At 55.5% G+C, this 17,959-nt stretch overlaps 1 protein-coding gene and 1 long non-coding RNA gene across 5 annotated transcripts in view; one reads left to right on the plus strand and one right to left on the minus strand.

The window, feature by feature from the left end:
• The window catches only part of Lipc (lipase, hepatic), a 114,581-nt gene that overhangs the window by 31,422 nt on the left and 65,200 nt on the right, over positions 1–17,959 (minus strand). The gene's annotated exons all lie outside the window — the stretch shown is intronic.
• Positions 834–14,718, plus strand: LOC102016118. Of its 2 annotated transcripts, XR_001235903.1 has the most exons (6): positions 834–2,727; positions 2,978–4,811; positions 4,900–5,173; positions 12,090–12,828; positions 12,912–12,984; positions 13,514–13,550. It is a non-coding gene; the product is annotated as an uncharacterized LOC102016118 (long non-coding RNA). The 2 variants fall into 2 exon arrangements; XR_001235902.1 differs by lacking the exon at positions 13,514–13,550 and adding an exon at positions 14,525–14,718 and having other exon boundaries at positions 2,978–5,173.

Genomic DNA, 17,959 nt, shown 5'->3' on the forward strand with positions numbered 1-17,959 from the left:
TACTTCCTTCCAACAGATTCCACAGATCAGAAGACCAGCGCTGGGAATCTGCAGAGTAATGTCCAAGCTTCTGGAAGACACAAGTTTCCCAAGTGGTCTTTCTGCAACACACCAGCCTCCCAGGGGCTTGTTGACGGGTCCCACAGAGGCTCTCCCAGAACACTCTGCACCTCTGCTTTGCTTCAGGAGCAAACTGTGTCTGCCTGTCTCTGGCTGGAAGTCTACAGATAGATGTTGGCCTCCATGTAAGAGAGAGAAGAGTAAAACGACCCTGCGCAAGGACAGAACTTTAATGACAGTGAGGGCTCCAGATTCTGTGAAAAAGATAATAAAAAGGAACTATGGGGACAGGGGAAGATTAAATTATTCAAACTGTCTACGCTCTGCATGGATGATCCACTAAAGAAGCAGAACAGGAATCCCAAATACCTAAACACATGTATTTTAATTTAACATTTGATAGAAATGTCATTTCAAATCAGTGGGATATGGTGTAAAAGGACGTTAAAAGAATTATTAAGAGATCTAGAAAAAGAAAGGTATTTGGAGCCATATTTGGATCCACACTTTACACTAGATACTGGGAAAATCTCCAAATGGATCAGATTTTTAAATGAGATAATATAAATCACAAAAAGACTAGAAGAAAACATGGGCACATTCCTTTGTAACCATTTGAGCAAAACTCTCATGACTCAAAGTTCAGAAGCTATAAAAGATTATTAAAGCAGGCAAGAAACTTCTGCCCAAAATGAAAACCAAAACACCAGAAGCAAAGCCAAAAGATGAATAATAAAGTGAGAAAAAAACAACGGCAACTCACAGCTCAGAGGGCTACTGCACCATCTCGCTGATCAATAAAGAATAGAAATCAACTAGAACAAGGCCAGTGAGCTCCAAACACAGACTGAGGGCGTGGAGAGACATTTCACGGAAGAAGGAATACAAATGCTCTTGAATATGGGGAAAGGTCCTTAACCTCAATTCTAAGAGTTGAACTATAGGGAGACATGGTTCTCATTGTCGGATCGGCAGACAGGGAAGCATCTGGCCAGCAGCCCCTGTGGCGAGGGGCAGTTATTCCGGGGGAGCGGCTCGGATGGAGAGGGAGGAGGTGGGAGCACGGTCACCCCTGGTGCACTCTTCACCCGCACTCACCGCCTGGGGATTCACTCTGTGGCTCCACAGTACATGAAGTGAGATTAACACAGGCCATTCAGGAAGCACTCCGGTGTCCTTCGAGAGCCAGATAATGCAACCGGGGTGCCTCGCTCAGCGGAGTACGGCGCGGCTGACCCCGGAAGTGCTCTGGACTGAGCGAGGAGCCCCAGAGTGCGCATGGGAGCCGGGTGCAGAATGCTGCAGCGTGTGACGCCTTCTGCACACCTTGCGGGGAGGGGAAGTAAATAAATTCGAGAAACACTGCACAGACACAGAAGAAGAGAACAGAGGGGCTAGGGGTTAGCTCAGTGTGCAGGGCCTGCCTGGCAAGCGTGCGGTCCTAAGTTCGATTCCCAGTACCCCCACTCCCTGAAAAAGGAAATGCACAGCAGTTGTTAGCCCTTGTGGGGAGGGCGGCAGTGGGATGGAGGCACGGGTGCGGGCATAAGACCTGGCACATCTATTCTCTTTTTTATTCTTTTAGCTTATGAACCACGAGTGTGTCTACTTCTTATAAATAATTTTAATTAGATAAAGGCCCCAGCTTTTGCTTCCTGCTTCCATTTTGCCCGGCACCCATTTGTCTGGTGCTGCCCCCTGCCCTGAAGCCCCTCCTCGTGCCCAGGGAGCTGTGGGAGCTGCCCTCCCCTATCTGACTGCCGGCCCAGGGGAAGATGGCCCCTCGGGAAGCCCCCCAGACAGCTGCCTGTCCTGCAGAACCAGCCCAGAGGCAGCGGAGCCCCAGCAGTCACGGAGGGCCAGGGAGCACAGGACTCCAGGGAGAGCAGCTGGCTTGGAGCTCGAGGCAGCAGGAGGGCTGTGCTGGAGCCTGAGGTGCCCATGCTGTCATGCGGCGTTGGAAGGGGTGAGTGGAGGATGGGCACAGGAGCTCCCTCCCGGGTGGCAGCCACGAGCCCCCCTCCCTGTGCTCTGGGCCTTTGGGAAACGGCGCTTTCCTCGCAGCTGCCCTCTGGACGGGCGCCCACAGAGCGCTGGGAGCGAGCGTGTATCAGATGTGTCAGAAGCAGTGAGTGCTGGAAAGCGCCGTCGGCACACTGGCGGATAAGATGTGCCAGGCTCCTGGGAAGGCACAGAGCTCAGGAGGAAGCGGGGAGTCTGGCAAACGGGCAGCTCCTCCGCAGCGGCCCCAGTGTGAGCAGCACTGATCCGGCTCTGCAGGGGGACACAGATCCACGGGGCTGGCGAGCTGGGGGTGGCGGCAGCAGAGCCCGAGGTCTTGGCAGGGAGAAGTGGCCTTGAGAGAGGCCAGTGGGGGCAGGAGGAGCGGCGAGCAGCGGGGCAGAAGCGGGTGAGCAGCCCCAGGGCTGCGGAGCTGGGGCCACCCTGGGCTTCCCGCCAGGACGGGGTGGTGGGGGGCAGCCAGAGCCAGCCTGGGGCGGAAGGTGAGCTTGTGCCGTGGCCCCCAGGAGGCTGGACCAGGGCTCCTGTGTGTCCGCTTGGAAACACCCCAGGGAGCGTGCCCCTAGCCCGGCATCTGCCTGAGTTGGAGCATCCGGCCCGGTGGGAGCCTCCCCGGTCTGTTTTCAGCGCGGCCCTGTTTGACCAGTACGTTGTCGCTGGTTCTCTGCTGTGTCCAGGGGCGCACCCAGCTTGCCGGAAGCGGGGGTGGGGAACTCGAGGCAGCGGCTCGCACGGGATGGGCCTGGGGGAGTCACACAGAGGGAGCTCTGGGGGTGGCGGGGTCCAGGGCACAGGGGCACCAGGGCAGCTGGCCTTCTGCAGAACGACGGCTGGGGGAGGGCGCGGGCATGGGCGGAGAAGCCAGCACCCTGCCTGTCCTGGCTGCCCTCTGCAGGAGACATGGCCGCACTGTCTCCTGGTCGTTGTCCTTCACCCCACGCCCTTCACTGACCACAGCTCTCACCGCCGGGGGAGGAGGAGGAGGGGAGCGTGGCGGTCGTCCTCATCCTCTCTGTGGGCTCCGGCACGCTCCTCGTCCGCCCGGACTTCTCCTGAACCTGCTCGGCTGGCTGTGGATGACGGAGGGTCTTTCCTACCTCCACCAGCCTCGGCCGCCTGCCTCATCCTGCTCGCAGCCCCTCCCTCTGTCCGCGGCCGTGCGCCCGGGTCCTCTCCCACCCCTTGCTCTTCCTTCCCCTCCTGCAGCAACCGTGCCTCATGTGTGTGTCGTGGCTGCAGCCTCCCCTGCCCACGCTACCCGCCCCGCCACAGGCGCCTGCGCTCCCGAAGCCCCTCTGCCCCAGCCTCTCCGCCTCCTCAGCTCTTGCGTGTCCCCAGGTCCCAGGGCCTCGCACGCGGCCTGCACAGAGGCGGCTGGTGGTGCGCTGACTTCGCAGAAGGGTTCGTTCTGCCCTTCTTAGGGAAAGACCTGTCACAGCGAGCCCGGAGCAGAGAGGCGGGGACCCCAGCCGCGTCACTTCTAACGCCCGTGGTCCCACCCTGCAGTCCTGAGCTCCGGGCCTCCACTGCAGGCGACCCTGCTCGGTTCCTCTCTAGAGCAAGCTGGGAAGAGAGACGTCCCGGACGGCGGGTGGTGGACGTGCTTCGGAAGCGCGCGTGATCCTTGTTCTGTTCCCTGCTCGAAGTCCCCCGGCCCCAAGCCACTTTGCTTTCTTCTCTTCCCTCTTCCCCCTTCCTCTCTCCCTCCTTCCTCTGTAATTCTTTAGGTCGTGCTTTCTAACTCATTTTTAAAAACTTGCCTATATAAAGCCTTTTTGGATCCCAGCCTGTTTCTTGAGGTGTTACTAGAGCTTATACAGACAAAGGAGTTTTGCAGCCGCATAAATTGGTGATCTAAGCAAGCGTTCATCAGGCCTCCTGCTGGCCAGAGAGAAACCTTGAGAAGCTGCTGCACCTTTAATCCAGAGCAGGACTCCAGGGCTGTGGAGCAGGCTGTCCCTGCCCCCTGCCTTCCCTCGGCCTGGCCAGGCATCTCTGGGCTGCCCTCCCCGGGATGCTCTGGCAGCGGCTCCCGCTCTGCCCGCCTCCTCCCTGCTGCCTGGCACCCGAACGCTCCAGGTGGTGGTGCAGAGCTCCTTGTGCACTGTCGCCCTGCTGCGTCCCTACCCGGACAGGTGACGCAGCCCACTGGTATTTCCTGCCAGTCTTCCCGTGTACATATATGTCACGTAAGATTTTGTGTATGATATTTCTCAAAGCACAGAAGGCCTTTTGGGTTAAACTCTGGAATGAACAACAAGGCATTTGAAAGCCACATTTTAGCTGGCCTGGAGATCTTTTCTTCCCCCATATATACAGGCCCATGTAATGGTTTGCAAGCATGTGAGGACCTTAGCCCAAGGACCCTGCAGAGGTCCCGGACTTCAGGGCTGCTGCAGGAGCTGGGTGGGGACCCGGGACAGCAGGCGAACGTCCCTCTTTTGTGTCTGACATTTTCTGCCAGACATGCAGTTGGTTGGAAGTCTTCTGAGGCTGACATATGTTCAAAAACTGCAAATCCAGACCACTCATTTCATTTACCAGATTTAAAACAAATGACAAACAACAAACAAGCAGCTCCCAGAGACCTCGGCGGAGAAGCGGATTGCATGTCACGAGCAGTCACACCTCGGGATGGCGGCCCTGGAACCCGGGTTTCTGCCACACCATCTAACACGCGTTCTCCCTGCGTTTGATCGCTTCTGACTCAGCCTCTTCCAAAGAGAGGGGTAACAGCGTGGGGCAGACAGCAGCGGAGGGAGCCTGGTGGGTCGGCCGACAGAGGAGAGGTGGACGGGAGCCCGTCTGTCCCCGCAGGCTCTGCATCACCCCAGCACTCAAGCTCGAGGCCGCAAGTGTGAAGACCTGAATGTGTAGTGAGCGCCGCCGTGCCCGAGTAACTCAGGAGTCTCAGCGCGGCGTCTAGTCGCCAGCGAGCCGAAGGCGCAGTCGGTGCTCTGTGCATCGGTGACGGCGGCTCCTCGGCAAGTCCCGGAGCGGCTGTGACGGCGGAGGCGAGGTGCCTGCGGCTGGGGTGGCCGCCTGCTGCCGTGCTGTGCGTCACCTGCGTGCCCCGTGCTCTGCAGCACAGGTGAGCTGGGGGGCGGTGCGCAGAGGGTCCCTACGCCTCGCTCTTTCATTTGCCCGGCGGGTCTCTGCCTTGGCTTCTTCCGTTCTAACAAAGCTTGCGCCGACTGTGTGCCTCCTGTCTGCCCGCCCAGTTCCTTAACCTTGCACGAAGCACTCTGAGAAGGTGGGTATGTGGTGCACGCCCACAGTCCCACCACGTTGGGAGGCTGAGGTAGGAGGATTGCAAGTTCAAGCCCATCCTGGGCAACTTAGCCAGGTAACAAAAGCCTGGCTCAAAATAATAACAATAATAATAATAATAATAAAAGGCCGAGGATGTAGCTCCGTGTGAAGGCCCTGTGTTTAACCTGAGCGCTGCAAACAAAATAACCCTGCTGTGGGGCTGCCAGGGTCACCCCCAGGGGTTGGACTCACCATGAAGCTATTTGGTTCCAGAGTCGACCGTGTTGCTTAAGGGGAGAGGCCTCTTTGTTTCAGTGCAGTATGACTCACAGGCAAGGCCGCAAACCCTGAACGCACCACCATCGGCCAAGAGCGCGTCGGCGCCGCGGTGCCCTCGACTGTCCCTCTCCCTGTTCCCGGCAGTCCCGACGAAACACGGCCCTCCGCCTCCGCCACTGTCATCCCGTGTGCTGGTTCTTGAGTGTCCTGCGGGTGGGAAGACCCTCTTCTGTGCCTGTCTCCTCTCCCGGCCCCTCGCGGGTTTTGTCCGGTGTTGTGTACGGAGCCTGCATCCTGACTGCGGGGCCACGCGCTCTGCCTCCTGCTGCCCCGGTAACTCCACGCCGCCTTCCAGAGTCGCCTCCTTGGGAATGGTTTGCGAGGTGGCTGAGCCCGAGGCGGAAGAGGACCCCAAAGGTTGAGCTCAGAGGTGCTGAGGAGTCCTGTCTCGCACGGCTGAGCCCAGGGCCCGGCCTCACTCTCAGGAGCTAAGCTTTTAGTGCTGAGTCTTGGGTTGCTTTTGTTCCCCCTTGTGTAGAGCCGCCTCCATCCCCCCTTTCTCAGGCACCGTTTAGAGCCTGGTTTCCAGCAAATGGGGTGTTGCACCCCTCTTCTTACACCTGGGGACGCTTGGCAGCAGAGACTATCAGAGAAGCGCGGAGCGTCAAACCTGGGAGCAAAGCGGGTGCAAGTGTCATCCAGCGGGGAAAAGCCGGTCTAGAAAACATTTGGTCTAGAAATGGTCTTTTGAATATTTGCTCCACAAAAGGAAGCTGGTTTTATTAATTTTGTTTTTAGTGCTGAATCTTGGGGTTGCTTTTCGTCCCATGAGACGCTCAGGGCTCCAGGTCTGCCTGGGTCATGCCAGGTTGTGACGGTGTTGGTTGAACCGTACCGTCGAGCTCGTGGGCTGTCAGGAGGCCAGAGCCTGGCGTGTGCACGGCAGCGGCAGAAGAAGTGTGGGTGTTTGTTACAGCGAGAGGGTGAGTGGGTGGTGAGCGGTCCTCCGCAGCTGTTGATGGAGACGGTGCTGGCAACTGCGGGGCAGGCGTCTTTCGTCATCTTCTTATTATCGTTAACAACGTAAGTGGGGTTTTTAACCATCGACCAACTTTTAACACAGGCCTCAGAAGGACTGAACCATTTCCAAGTAACTGAATAGGCTCGAGGGGGTTTAACCCTCTGAAGTGACCCACCGCAAATCCAAAACCGTTGCACAAATACCAGCTTCCGGTCATTGCACAGACGGGCCCAGACCTGTGCCACAGCATGGGGCCGTTCGGAGCTTCTCTCTGCTCCTGTGCGCAGTGTGGCTTTCTCTCTGGTTCCTTTGAAGATTTCCCTTTATTACTGGTTTTAGGCAAGCTGATTATGCTGTCACTTGGCCCAGTTCCCTCCGTGTTTCTTGCCTGTCAGTTTGATGAGAACGGTCAGTGTAAGGAAATGCGGCCCCGTGACCGCAGGACCTGTTACAGCCGGTGCTGTTCCACCTCCTCCGGGCCGCAGAGCAGCAGCCCTGTCTCTCAACCCCAACACACAGCCAGGACACAAAGCACCGACGCAGTGAAAATACAGAAAAGGAGACGCGCAGGACGTCCCAAAAGCAAACAGCCCGTCCAGACTGGTGAATCTTTCATCTCCAAGGAGCACTGACCTGCCCGAGACATTCTGCCACCAAGGAAGTGATTATCCACAGCCCCTGGAAGCCAGGTTCCATGCAGCACAGCCCGGACTCAGGGAGTTCATTTAATAGCAGGTTCAGATTTCTCTAAAATCCTGCATCCTTTTCTGCCAAGAAGCTGTTTTGAAAGCTGACACTCCCTTGATGTGAATTTGCAGCCTGCCCCATTAACGAGGCTTCACTCAGAAAACATTTTTAGATCCTCCCTGTTCCAGACACTTGCTCCCAAGGACAAACTAGAAGAAACTGCACCCAGCTCAAACCGTTCCGAGCTCTTTGATGATCAGAAACGAGGGAAAAATGCTAAAACAAATGTTATTAATCCAAATATTCCCAACAAGCTTCAAAGCCAAGCGCTCCGCTGTGCTCCTGGAAGCGAAGCTCACGCAGAGCTGGCCCCTTGGCCCCGACTCCTATTAGCCAAGTCGGCCCTGTAAAAACAAACAGGGCTCCGAACAATGCGGGGAAGTGTTGGAAATCAAAGGCCAGGAAAGAGAAAAGCAAGAGGAAGCAGGCCACTGAAAGAAGGGCAGCTGGAGCTGGAAAACTGGCTACAATTAGCAAGCGCCTCATTGTAGACATATAAAAAAGACGCAGCCCTGCAGGGACCCAGGCCCCTCCAGAGCCCCCGGCGTTGGCTCTTGTGCAGCGAGAAACCCATGGAGACCCGCAGGCAGCGCGGCGCCCTCCTCCCGGCTCCACTCGCACATGGCTGAGGCCCAGAGCTCTCCGCCCAGACGCAAAGCTGCAGTCCTCTGGGGTGTGGTGGGATGGGCGGCTCCATTTGCAGACCTCGGAGCATTTGCTCCCACATAAACAAACATCTCCTCAGCCAACTTCCCTCAGCAGAAAGTCACAACGCGAACGAGTAGCCCTTCAATCACTCCTGCGACAAGCTGGTGACAGGCCGAAGCAGGTGACGGAGGCGGCAGCTGTGGTTACAGGAGAGGAGTGACGGCAGGGCAGCGCGGTGTCAGCATGACCGCGGTGGCCCCGGTCCACGAGGTTCCTAACTGCCAGCGGCACAGGGGAGCGTGGCCGCTGCTTGTCTCCAGCGGCTGCGTGGCCCTGCGCCTCGGGGTGGCATTTACGCAAGGTGCGCAGTGGCTCTGAGTCACGGGGTTGTTCGGAGGTTGGGACCAGCCCAGGTGTGGAGGCATTTTCCCCGCGGTGGAGTACTGGTAAGGGTAGGAGTGAGGCAGTGGTGAGATTACGAGGAGTGTTTTCTGTTTTTCCACCTGGCACCGTGTGCTGTTTCCTGTCGCCCCTTCCTCACACAGCAGAGATGTTTTCAATGCCATTTGGTTGAAAGTAAAACAGACACCCGGAAAAGTCAGACGTCTTGCCTGGTCAGCGTAAGAAGTTGATGGGGAGGCTACAGACACCGCCAGTTTAATGGCTTGACACAGGCCTTGTCTTCTTGGCCTTCTGGAAGTCAGAAATCTGGACGCCGAGGTGTTAGCAGGGCTGTGTGCCGTCTGGGGCCAGGACAGCCTTTCCCCTCTCTGGTTCACCGCCGAGGCTGTCCTCCGGCTCACTCACACGGCTTCCTGCTTCAGGCTCTGAGCACCCCTTAGCTCCTCCCTCGACCTCTCCCTGTCCCGCTGTCTACGAGGACCTTGGTGACCGCATTGGGCTCACCCGGGCAACCCAGGGTCGCGTCCCTTTCTCGGGAGCCCTCATCCCTTGGCCGGAGTTTCTGTGCTGCAGACACTAACGTGTTCATGAGTTTGGGCGCGGGGCAGGCTGTGAACACCGCTGAGCCGAGTTACCCCGCAGGCCAGCCCAGCCTGGACCTTGTGCTGCAGAATATAAACGCAGCCGGGCTCAGGCTGGGTTTTTTGTTTGTGGTTTTTGTTTTGCTTTCAACTCTGAGAGATATTTATTCAGCAGACACTGCAGAACAGCTACTGTGCTCGGGGCACATTTCTAACTTCTAACCCGAACCTCTCTGGATAGAGCCGCATCAGAGTCATGCTTTATTAGTAAGGAATAAAAGGGATCTGTGCACGGATGGCCCAAAATATCCCTGAAACCTGGACTTAAAAAGCAAAGAGAGCCTGGGAGACCATTAGTCCACCGCCTTCTCCTACAAAGGGGCACCTTCAGCCCCAGAGGAATAGGACGACCTCCCTAATGTCACACAGCGCCTTTGTGAGGGGCTCCGGGGCTGAACTAAACCTGGAAAAAGGGAAGCGAACCAGGAGGCGTTTTGGAGACACAACAGTGGGCGTTAGAAACTGGACGTGAGGCGAAAGGGCGGCTCAACTCACGGCTGAGCTGGAGCCAGACAGGGTGGGAGCTTCTGCTAAAGAACAGAAAGTATTGAATGCGTTCTGGAGCGTGGCCTCTCCTCTGTGGCGGTGAGCACTTCCCTTGCTCTTCCTGCCTCTGCTTCCCACCTCTCGCACGCGCAGCCACGGGGCTCCGTTTGTGGCCCGTCCTTGCCCTTTCTTTCCGGCTGTCATGAGCTAGGCTTTAAGGATGGGTTTGTTGACTGACACTGGATCCTAGGGCAACAGGCCTCTTCCTGTTGGGGTTCAGTCAGGCCATGGCAGCCAGAGCCGCCCCCTGAAGTCCTCAGCCGAGATCTTAGTGCAGGTGGAGAGAGAACTACCCGAGGCCGAAGGAAAAAGCCACCGAAATGAGCAGGTGGAACAACCCTCACGGCGGGCAAGGAAGAGTTGTGTTCCCACCCACCAGAGGGAAGAAGCCTGGTGAGCAGGGCTGGCCAGACCACTCAGAAGGGGTCACCGGAGGAGTGGGACAGTGAGCCGAGGGCTGTTCTGGTTCCCCCTAGCTAAGGTTTAAGGCCAGCCCCAAAAGGACCTAACTGTTCTTAAGTAATTTAGCTGTATCTCAGAACAAAGCTAAAAAATATCAAAGTCATGAAGGATATCCAGCACCCTAAAGGTAAGATTCACAGAACCTGGTACTGAATGAAAATTACCAGGTGTGCAAAGAAGGCGAACACAACCCACAATGAGACAAATAAATGAAACACACAGAGAGAAAAAAAAAAAAGGCTGAAAATAACAGAATAAAAGAGCACGGCGGGGGGCAGTGTTCAGAGACCTCACGTATATGTGTTGAAGACGCCACAGAAAAGAATGGACAGAAGTATTTGAAGGACTAGTGGGAGAAGGCTGTCTAAACGTGATGCTTGGTGGACAGAGGCGAGGACGTCCCTCCCCTCCGCCATCTTGTCTCTGGAGCAGCAGAAGCTCAGCGTGTTTGGTGCCTAACCCCGGCGCACACAGCTGCTAAGGCTCGGAGACGCTGACCAGGCCACTTTAAGATGGGCTGGGGCCTCCCGGAGGCTTCACCTCCTCCTTGAGAGACTTGAATCTAGGGGACTCTGCTCGTAGCCTTTGGTCCCAGCAGCTTTTCCAAACAGCCGGGCAGACCCAGCCAGCCCGGTCTCTCTGCTCCCTTCTTAAATGTCATTCTTATCTCACGGACCCGGTCCAGCTTCCGTGTACATCTTGCCTCTGACCTGGGTAGTCTTTTCTCTCTTAAAGAACAAAATAAACCAAAAACCAAAATCAAACTTTTTTTAAAAATTAAATTCACAAGGACACAAATGCCTATTGTTTTTTTGAGACAGGGTCTCGCTCAGTAGTTCAGGCTGCCCTTGAACTCACCATGTAGCTCAGGCTGCCCTTGAACTCACAGTGACCCTCTTGTCTCAGCCTACCAAGTCCTGGGATTACAGGTGTGCGCCACCATGCCCGGCATAAGTGTCTGTTGTGGAAAATGTAATGTCTTGGTCATTTCTCCTTGACATCACTAACTGCCTCTGACAGCCAGAGCGTTGCAGTGTGTGGTTGTACCAGAATGACCCAGGCAGTCCTGTTACAGTCATTTAAGTTGTCTCCATTATTTCCCCTACAGGTAAACAACACTGTACTTCGATCCTATGCATAGACCGTTTCTACACCCTAGATTAACACCTTTCAGAGTGCAGTCCTGGAAGTGGAGTTATTAGGTTAAGTGGCTGGAACTTTTGAAAGACTCTTAATACACATCGTCAGTTGCCTGTTAGCTCCAGTCCAGCCCTTACTAATGCACCAGATGCAACCTTTTAACAATGCCTTGCATCACACAAGCATCTTGTGGAATCCTTAGCACGTGCCTGGCATTGTAGCAGAAAACTCCCCCCACCCCAGCCAGTACACTTCAGTTTCTTAGTTGCCCAGGTAACGGTTCCTGTCCCAGTTCTGGTTGCTCCCGTCTCTTAGAAACGGCTGGCCCCTGTGATGCACATTGTATAAACCAACCCCGAACTGACAGCCGTTCTGCCTCTGTGCTTCCTGCTTGCTTATCTCATAGAAGCTCTGGACCACCAGGGACCAGGGCCTGATACTCTGGGGATGATCCCAATCAGTGCCCGTCGACGTAAATAAATCTGCCTCCAAATCTGGGGTGTCCTTTCAGTGCTCCTGCTCGCTGCTACAGCATGAGCAGCCGTCAGTTTCCGGTTGTTTTGTGAGCTTGTAGGATGAAGACGTTGATGTCAGTCCTTCTCTGGTTGGGACAGTGCGGAGATGCGGGGGAGCCATGGGTGTCTGCCCGTCTCTGAGAGAACATCCTCTGGGCAGAGCAGTTCCCTGGCTACTGACCAGCTCCTCCAAGCAGCGGGCAGGGCACAGCCAGGGTGGGCTCAGACGGGGGCTGCTGGGCTGCCGTCTATTTGGCTGGGCAAGAAATAAAAGATCCAGCAGCAAAGTCCCTGCTTAGGAAGCTGCAGGAGGCTGTGAGCAATTGAGGGTCCCTGACAGCTGGGCCCTTTCAGTGGTGCAGCAGAAGCCCAGGGACTCGCGAGGGTCCCATGATGCCCAGCGGGAGAACCAGGAGGAAGTCAGCCTGTGTGATCCCACTGGAACCCCGAAATCCTCCCGAGTGAGGGCTGCGGTTCCTTTGTCACGGCTGAGTCCTCTGTCTGGGGAAGGTCACCCACTTGGAATCTTCCAGCCCTTATTCCTCTCCTGAAGTCCTGCTGGTCAAGCCGCTCCGAACCAAGCACAGAGGCGGGGTCCCCTCAGCTTTGTGAGTATGTGCATGAGGGTGACGGGGTGGGCGCCATTCGGGGAGTGGGACAGGCACCCTTCAGGGACCACACTCATGCCATCTGAGAGCGCACCGGAGGTCGTTCTCTTCTCGGAAGGCCCTGCTGCCTTGGGTGTGGGAGGGGCCCGAAGGTGGCCTTCAGGGTCTCCCTCACCGAAGAGGGTCACCTCCCAGACCTGGTGGGGTGTGCGGACGAATCAGGTCTGGAGCCTGCAGTGGAGTCGGCCGAGGCTGCACAGTGGCTGAGCTCCTCCCACAGCCCACGCTTCCCCGGGTGTGGACCCTCAGCTGCCCCCAGCAAACTCCCTGCCTGCTGAGCGCCCAGCCTGCGTCACGTGTAAAGCAGGCCTGGCTGGGAATCCTCGAGACTGCTACGGCTTTGCCTGAGAGTCAGGGACACACGGACACGCCTGCCACGCCTGAGCTCTGTCGCACACATTCATGATGGAAAGAAAGGATAAAAGGTAAAATGTTAGAGGTTAGCGAAGAGTTGACATGTCCTATCGATGATCAAGAACGTCCCTGAAATCTATCCATTGACGCCCAGGAGGTCCACGAGCCCCGGGTGAAGGATTCCTGATTTAGAGGAAATTTGGAAGAAAAAGAAAAAGAAGAAAAAGGTAATTGCATAGATTTGTCCATTTTGCTAGCAGGGTTGCCGGTGTAGTAAATCAAAGTCTTGTTAGATGTGGATTTTAGGTAAGCGGTGAACCCCTTTCTTTAGCACAAGTGTGTTCCATGAAATACTGGGGTGTGTTGCACTCAGTCTTTCAGGGAAATTGTTCGCTGGTTTGAAAGAGTTTATGACAGCTTGCAAAGTATTTGTTGTAAAGGACGCAGACATAAAGACACGGGGAAACTTCAGAGAATAAAATACTTCAGCTGCAGAAGGCAGAGAACGGGGATTTGCCATTTTTGAAGTGGATATTCGCTCCCCACCCTGTTTTCCTATTGGTGGTGAAGCCAATGCTCATTGGCTTTTCAGAATAATTAGAATATTTTTAATTCCACCTATTTATCAGGATGGGAGGTAACAAGTATTTTTAGAAACCTAAAATTATTTTTATTACGCTTGCTCTCTCTCAGATTAGCTATGTATGTGGCATTCTGGCTTATGACCTCATGGTAGTAGTCTGTGTTTCTGTCTAGGCCAGGGCTTCAGAACCAGTGATCAGATCTGCCCAGAGCACATGGATTCTTCCACAATCCAGGGCATTTGTACCCTGGCTCTTTTTCTTGCTGGGCTTCTCCTTGGTTACACATCCTCAGGGAGACCTTTCTCTCTCTCTCTCTTTCTTTCTTTGGACAGGGTCTCCATATGCAGTTCAGGCTGGTCTTGAGCTCACTTGTAGCATAGGCTGGCCTCAAACTCACAGCAATCCTCCTGCCTCAGCTTCCCAAGGACTGGGATTGGATTGCAGGTGTGCACCACCGCTATGCCTGGCTGGGAGACTTTTCTTGATCCCTGTAAATAAATTAAATTTTTCTGTTATTCCTATCACAGCCTCTTGTTTGCTGTTTCATGACACTTCCAGGACCTGTAACGATTTTATGTTTTGCTTACTTGTTTAGCACAGTATGCCACTGAGCCGAGCATGCCCTAGATACTGTGGCACACCACTGTTATCTATAGCACTGGCAAGCGAAAAGGGAAGCTACAAATTAAACTGTGGCGTGATGTCTTAATGACCGTCCTGCGTCATGCATGGATTGGCACCGTGGCCTCTCGCTGTTTGAAGATTTCTTTCATCTGCTTTAAGGGTTTGGCAGTTTCTCCACTGCCTGTCTGTCATTTTACTCAGACCATCCTTTTGCACATGCATCATTAAAGCCCAGCGTTCTACACTGTGATTATCTTCTCATAAATCACTTGCTTGTGACTCTGAGGAAATAGGTGGGGTGATCCCTCATCCAGCGATGACTGACTTACGCTTTCCTCTGCCCCTGCGCCTTTTGGTGTCCAAACCAGGGGCTGGCCGCTTCAAAGACAGCGTAGCTGGCAATTAAGCCTCACTTTCCAGCGCCACTCCGCACTGCGCAGTTGAAGTAGAGGCCAGAGCAGAACTTCTGATTAACGTCACAACCGTGGCTGAGCTGACAGCGTTTGTAGGATATATTCCGGCTTCAAAGATATTAAATATGAACAAAGACATGTTTCAGGGCTGATGAAAGAAAGCGTCCGTGTTCTCCAGCAGGGAGCAGAGTCCTTGTTTATCGCGTCTGCTGCCAGGTACCCAGAACCTGGCACAACCCTGCGTCCCGAACGTACCCAGTGAGCGCGTCAGAAATGAGGGCGGAATCGGTGTAATTCTGCTTGTGCATGTTTTAGCCACTACGGAACCGATGAAAGTCTTAATGGAAATAAATAATATGTAAATACATTCTGTTATTTCTAAAAACTCCTTTTCTAATTAGCTTAATCCATGACACCGAATGACTAGGCCATACGTCTTGACTGGTAAAAACAATGGCGGGTCCCTCTGGCAGGAGGGCTACCGTAGCCGAAGTGCTTCTGAGTAGCGCTGTTCCCTTCCCACGTGCGGACACGGAGTTGCCGGTAACAGTGACCGCCTGACTCCGGGTGACCACACAGCCTGAATTCTGGAGAACAGTTACAGCCACGGGAACAAGGTGGCAAAGCGCCCAGGGCCAGGAACGAACAGCGGGAAGCTGGGGCTGCTGAGCACTGCCGGAAACAGCACTGCCTCGGTGCTCAGCACCGCGTTTGGGGACGGACACTTCTCCTGCCAGGCCAGAGTGGATCCTTCAGCTTCCCACACTGACTAACCCCTCTGGTTTAACACTGACAAAGGGAGTGGGGTCTGGTGAACGGGAAGGCCCAGAGGCAGCCAGGAGAGAGGGCCGTTTTCTTCATCAGAGCCCGGGTTTAAGGATTTCTCCACTTCCACAATTAGGGAGCCCTTTCAGTTATCCAAAGTAAAGTAAATACCACAATTTTTTTGGTGGGGGTAGGGAGCCTCAATTAAAGAAGGAATTCAAAGCCGGGCACGATCTGTGTTTAGATGGCAGAGCGCATTCCGGGATGATTTATACATTTAGTAAGGAGCTAAATCAAGTCGGGTTGGCTTATAGCTGTTTCTTTTTTTAAAGAGAGAGTAAATAGAAAAAGACCTTTCTTTTCTCTCTGTTTCTCTCTCTCATCTATTTTTCTCTAAGGGAGGATAAAGAAGGAAAGAACTCCCAGCCATTAGCCACTGTGGAAGCCGGTTTCATTTCTGGAGCGGGATCACCCTGGTCTCGCTGGCCGCCCCACACAGCTGAGGCGTCTCCCCCTGCAGGGGCTGGGGTGCAGAATTCTGGGTCTCTCAGCTTCGCTGGGACCTGAGGTAGAAGTGCAGTGACAGGGAGGAAGAGGGACTGGCCAGGGAGCCTGGGTTGGCCCGACCCCTGGGCTGTGGCCCTGGAGCAGCTGGTGGTGGCTTCCGTGGGAGGGTATCCTGTCATTCACTGGGGGTGGCAGGAGAACAGAGCCCACGCCCAAGTGCCCGTGCCAGAGCAGGCCGGATGCAGCTTCTATTTCTGCCCTCTGCCAAAGCCGTGCTTGGTCTATAAGGCAGTGACACAATGCCCTCGTCCCGGGCGATGGCCTGGGAGCGCAGTCTCCCTCCTGGAGAGCCCGTCTGGCCCAGGCGCTGTGGGTGCGTGTTGGGGACCAGAGCAGGGGAGCTCCTGAGAGCTCCCGGTGCAGCCTGGGCCGATCACACGCCACGGGACAGCAGCAAAGGGCGCTGACGGTGGAGCGGCGCTGCTACCCCCAAGCGCAGCCTCTCTGAGTTAAGGACACAGAAGAACATATGACGTGGAGATTCCCCTGTGGTAGGCCAGAGCACAGGCAGAGGGACAGCAGCCATGTCCTGTGGGTGCAGCCCCCCATGATGGCCGTGAGGGGGTGATGGCTTCGGGCATGGCCAGGTGGCTGGGGTGGGCACTGGCCGTACAGAAGGAGGTTTAGCACCTTGCGCTTGTGCCAGAGGGCAGGGGCCGAATACCATGTCACCCAAGGACCATGGAAGACACTGTTCTTGGGAAGATAACGGGAGGACAGTTCTCTGGGGAGTTGGTTAAAATCGTCCGAACAGCGCGCCCCGAGGCAAGGCCGGTCTCCCCACACGCAGCCCCCCAGCCCAGCCACGGTTCAGCAGCAACTGCTACCGAGCACTTGCCGTGTGCTGAGCCCTGCGCGAGACACTGTCCTGTACAGTGACACCCTCGGCCCTCACGCAGCCCTGCGAGATGCCTCCACCTTTTCCTGCCCTACCTCTGAAAGATGAGGAGACAGAGGCACAAGGGCTGATTCTCCGACACCACGGCCAGGGAGAGGCGGGCGGGGCAACAAGGGGCAGAGGTTCTGGTCTGGGTGGGGCCGGGGTCTGCTCCCGCCAGCCCTGCCTGCAGCCAGCACCTGGTGGCTGTGTGGTGGCAGTTGTACCCTCAGGTTCCTGCCCCTGCATGGACCGCTGCTGTCCCCCAGGGCGGGCAGATCAGGCTTCAGACACCCCAGAATATCGGGGTCCTCTCAGGTCTGTTCGTTGCCTTTGTGTCCCTCCGTCTTGTGTGACACGGTGTCTGAAGTGGATATAACTGACCACATCCGAGCATGAGCGTTCTGGTCTTCCTCGGTGTTGCCGGCGCCCAGTAGGAAAACGGAGATCATTTCTTAGCAGAAGCACAGCGGCCCTGTGAAGCAGAGCCGATGTCCCCGCTCGCCTTGAGTTAGGGCATGGGCCGTGGGGATCAACGTCTCTGGGTGGCATTGGATGGGCAGCGGGGACCAATGGCTCTGGGTGGCACTGGATGGCTGCGGGGACCGATGGCTCTGGGTGGCACGTTGAGATCTGTCACCTGCCCTGCGTGTTGCTTTCTGATGAAGAGACTTGGTTGTTTGAAGCCGGTGTGTTATTTCGGTCTCCTTTCTGACAGTAAGGGTAAAGTTTCCTTTCTTTTGACACGTTTGAGATTGCCAGGAGGAGAGAAAGAAGAGAAGAGAACTGAACTTATTCCCAACAACCACAAAACTAAACAATGAGCTGTTGGAATTGGCCGGAGCCCAGGCCCCTGGGGCCTCAGGCGGAAGAACGGGACGTTGGGGCTGCCGAGTCCAGTGATGGGCTTCGCCCGCGGGTCCTGTCCCTGTCCCTGCCCATCTGCAGAACCCATGGGCTCGGCCCAGGAAGGGCCCTAGAAATGGAGCCAGCTTGGGTGGGAATGTCTCTGTACCTTTGGCTTAAAGGATTGCCCGCTTGAGGTTCTGAAACCATCTCCTGTCTGCAAGGTCCAAAGGCGGCCATACGGTGTGAAAAAGGAAAACTTAGAACGGGCAGCTGCTATTGCCTTTCCGCCGTGGGCTGTCAGAGATGGCATATTTATTCTGCTCTGCTCGGAGAGGTGACAGCCCCAAATGGGCTGGCTTGACCCCACCATTAAGGAGACGTTTATGCCGGCAGCCTGCAGTCTCGATGGAGCGCGGTGGCCTGAGCGCTGACCTGTTGCCGTAAGAGTTTAAACTGGTGGATGGAGTTCTGAGAATTTCTCATCTTCTCTCCACTTGGAAATTATGGTCCGTCAGATCGCGAA

The sequence above is a fragment of the Chinchilla lanigera genome, unplaced genomic scaffold, assembly GCF_000276665.1.
Source record: "Chinchilla lanigera isolate Chin_1 unplaced genomic scaffold, ChiLan1.0 scaffold00049, whole genome shotgun sequence".
Taxonomy (NCBI): domain Eukaryota; kingdom Metazoa; phylum Chordata; class Mammalia; order Rodentia; family Chinchillidae; genus Chinchilla; species Chinchilla lanigera.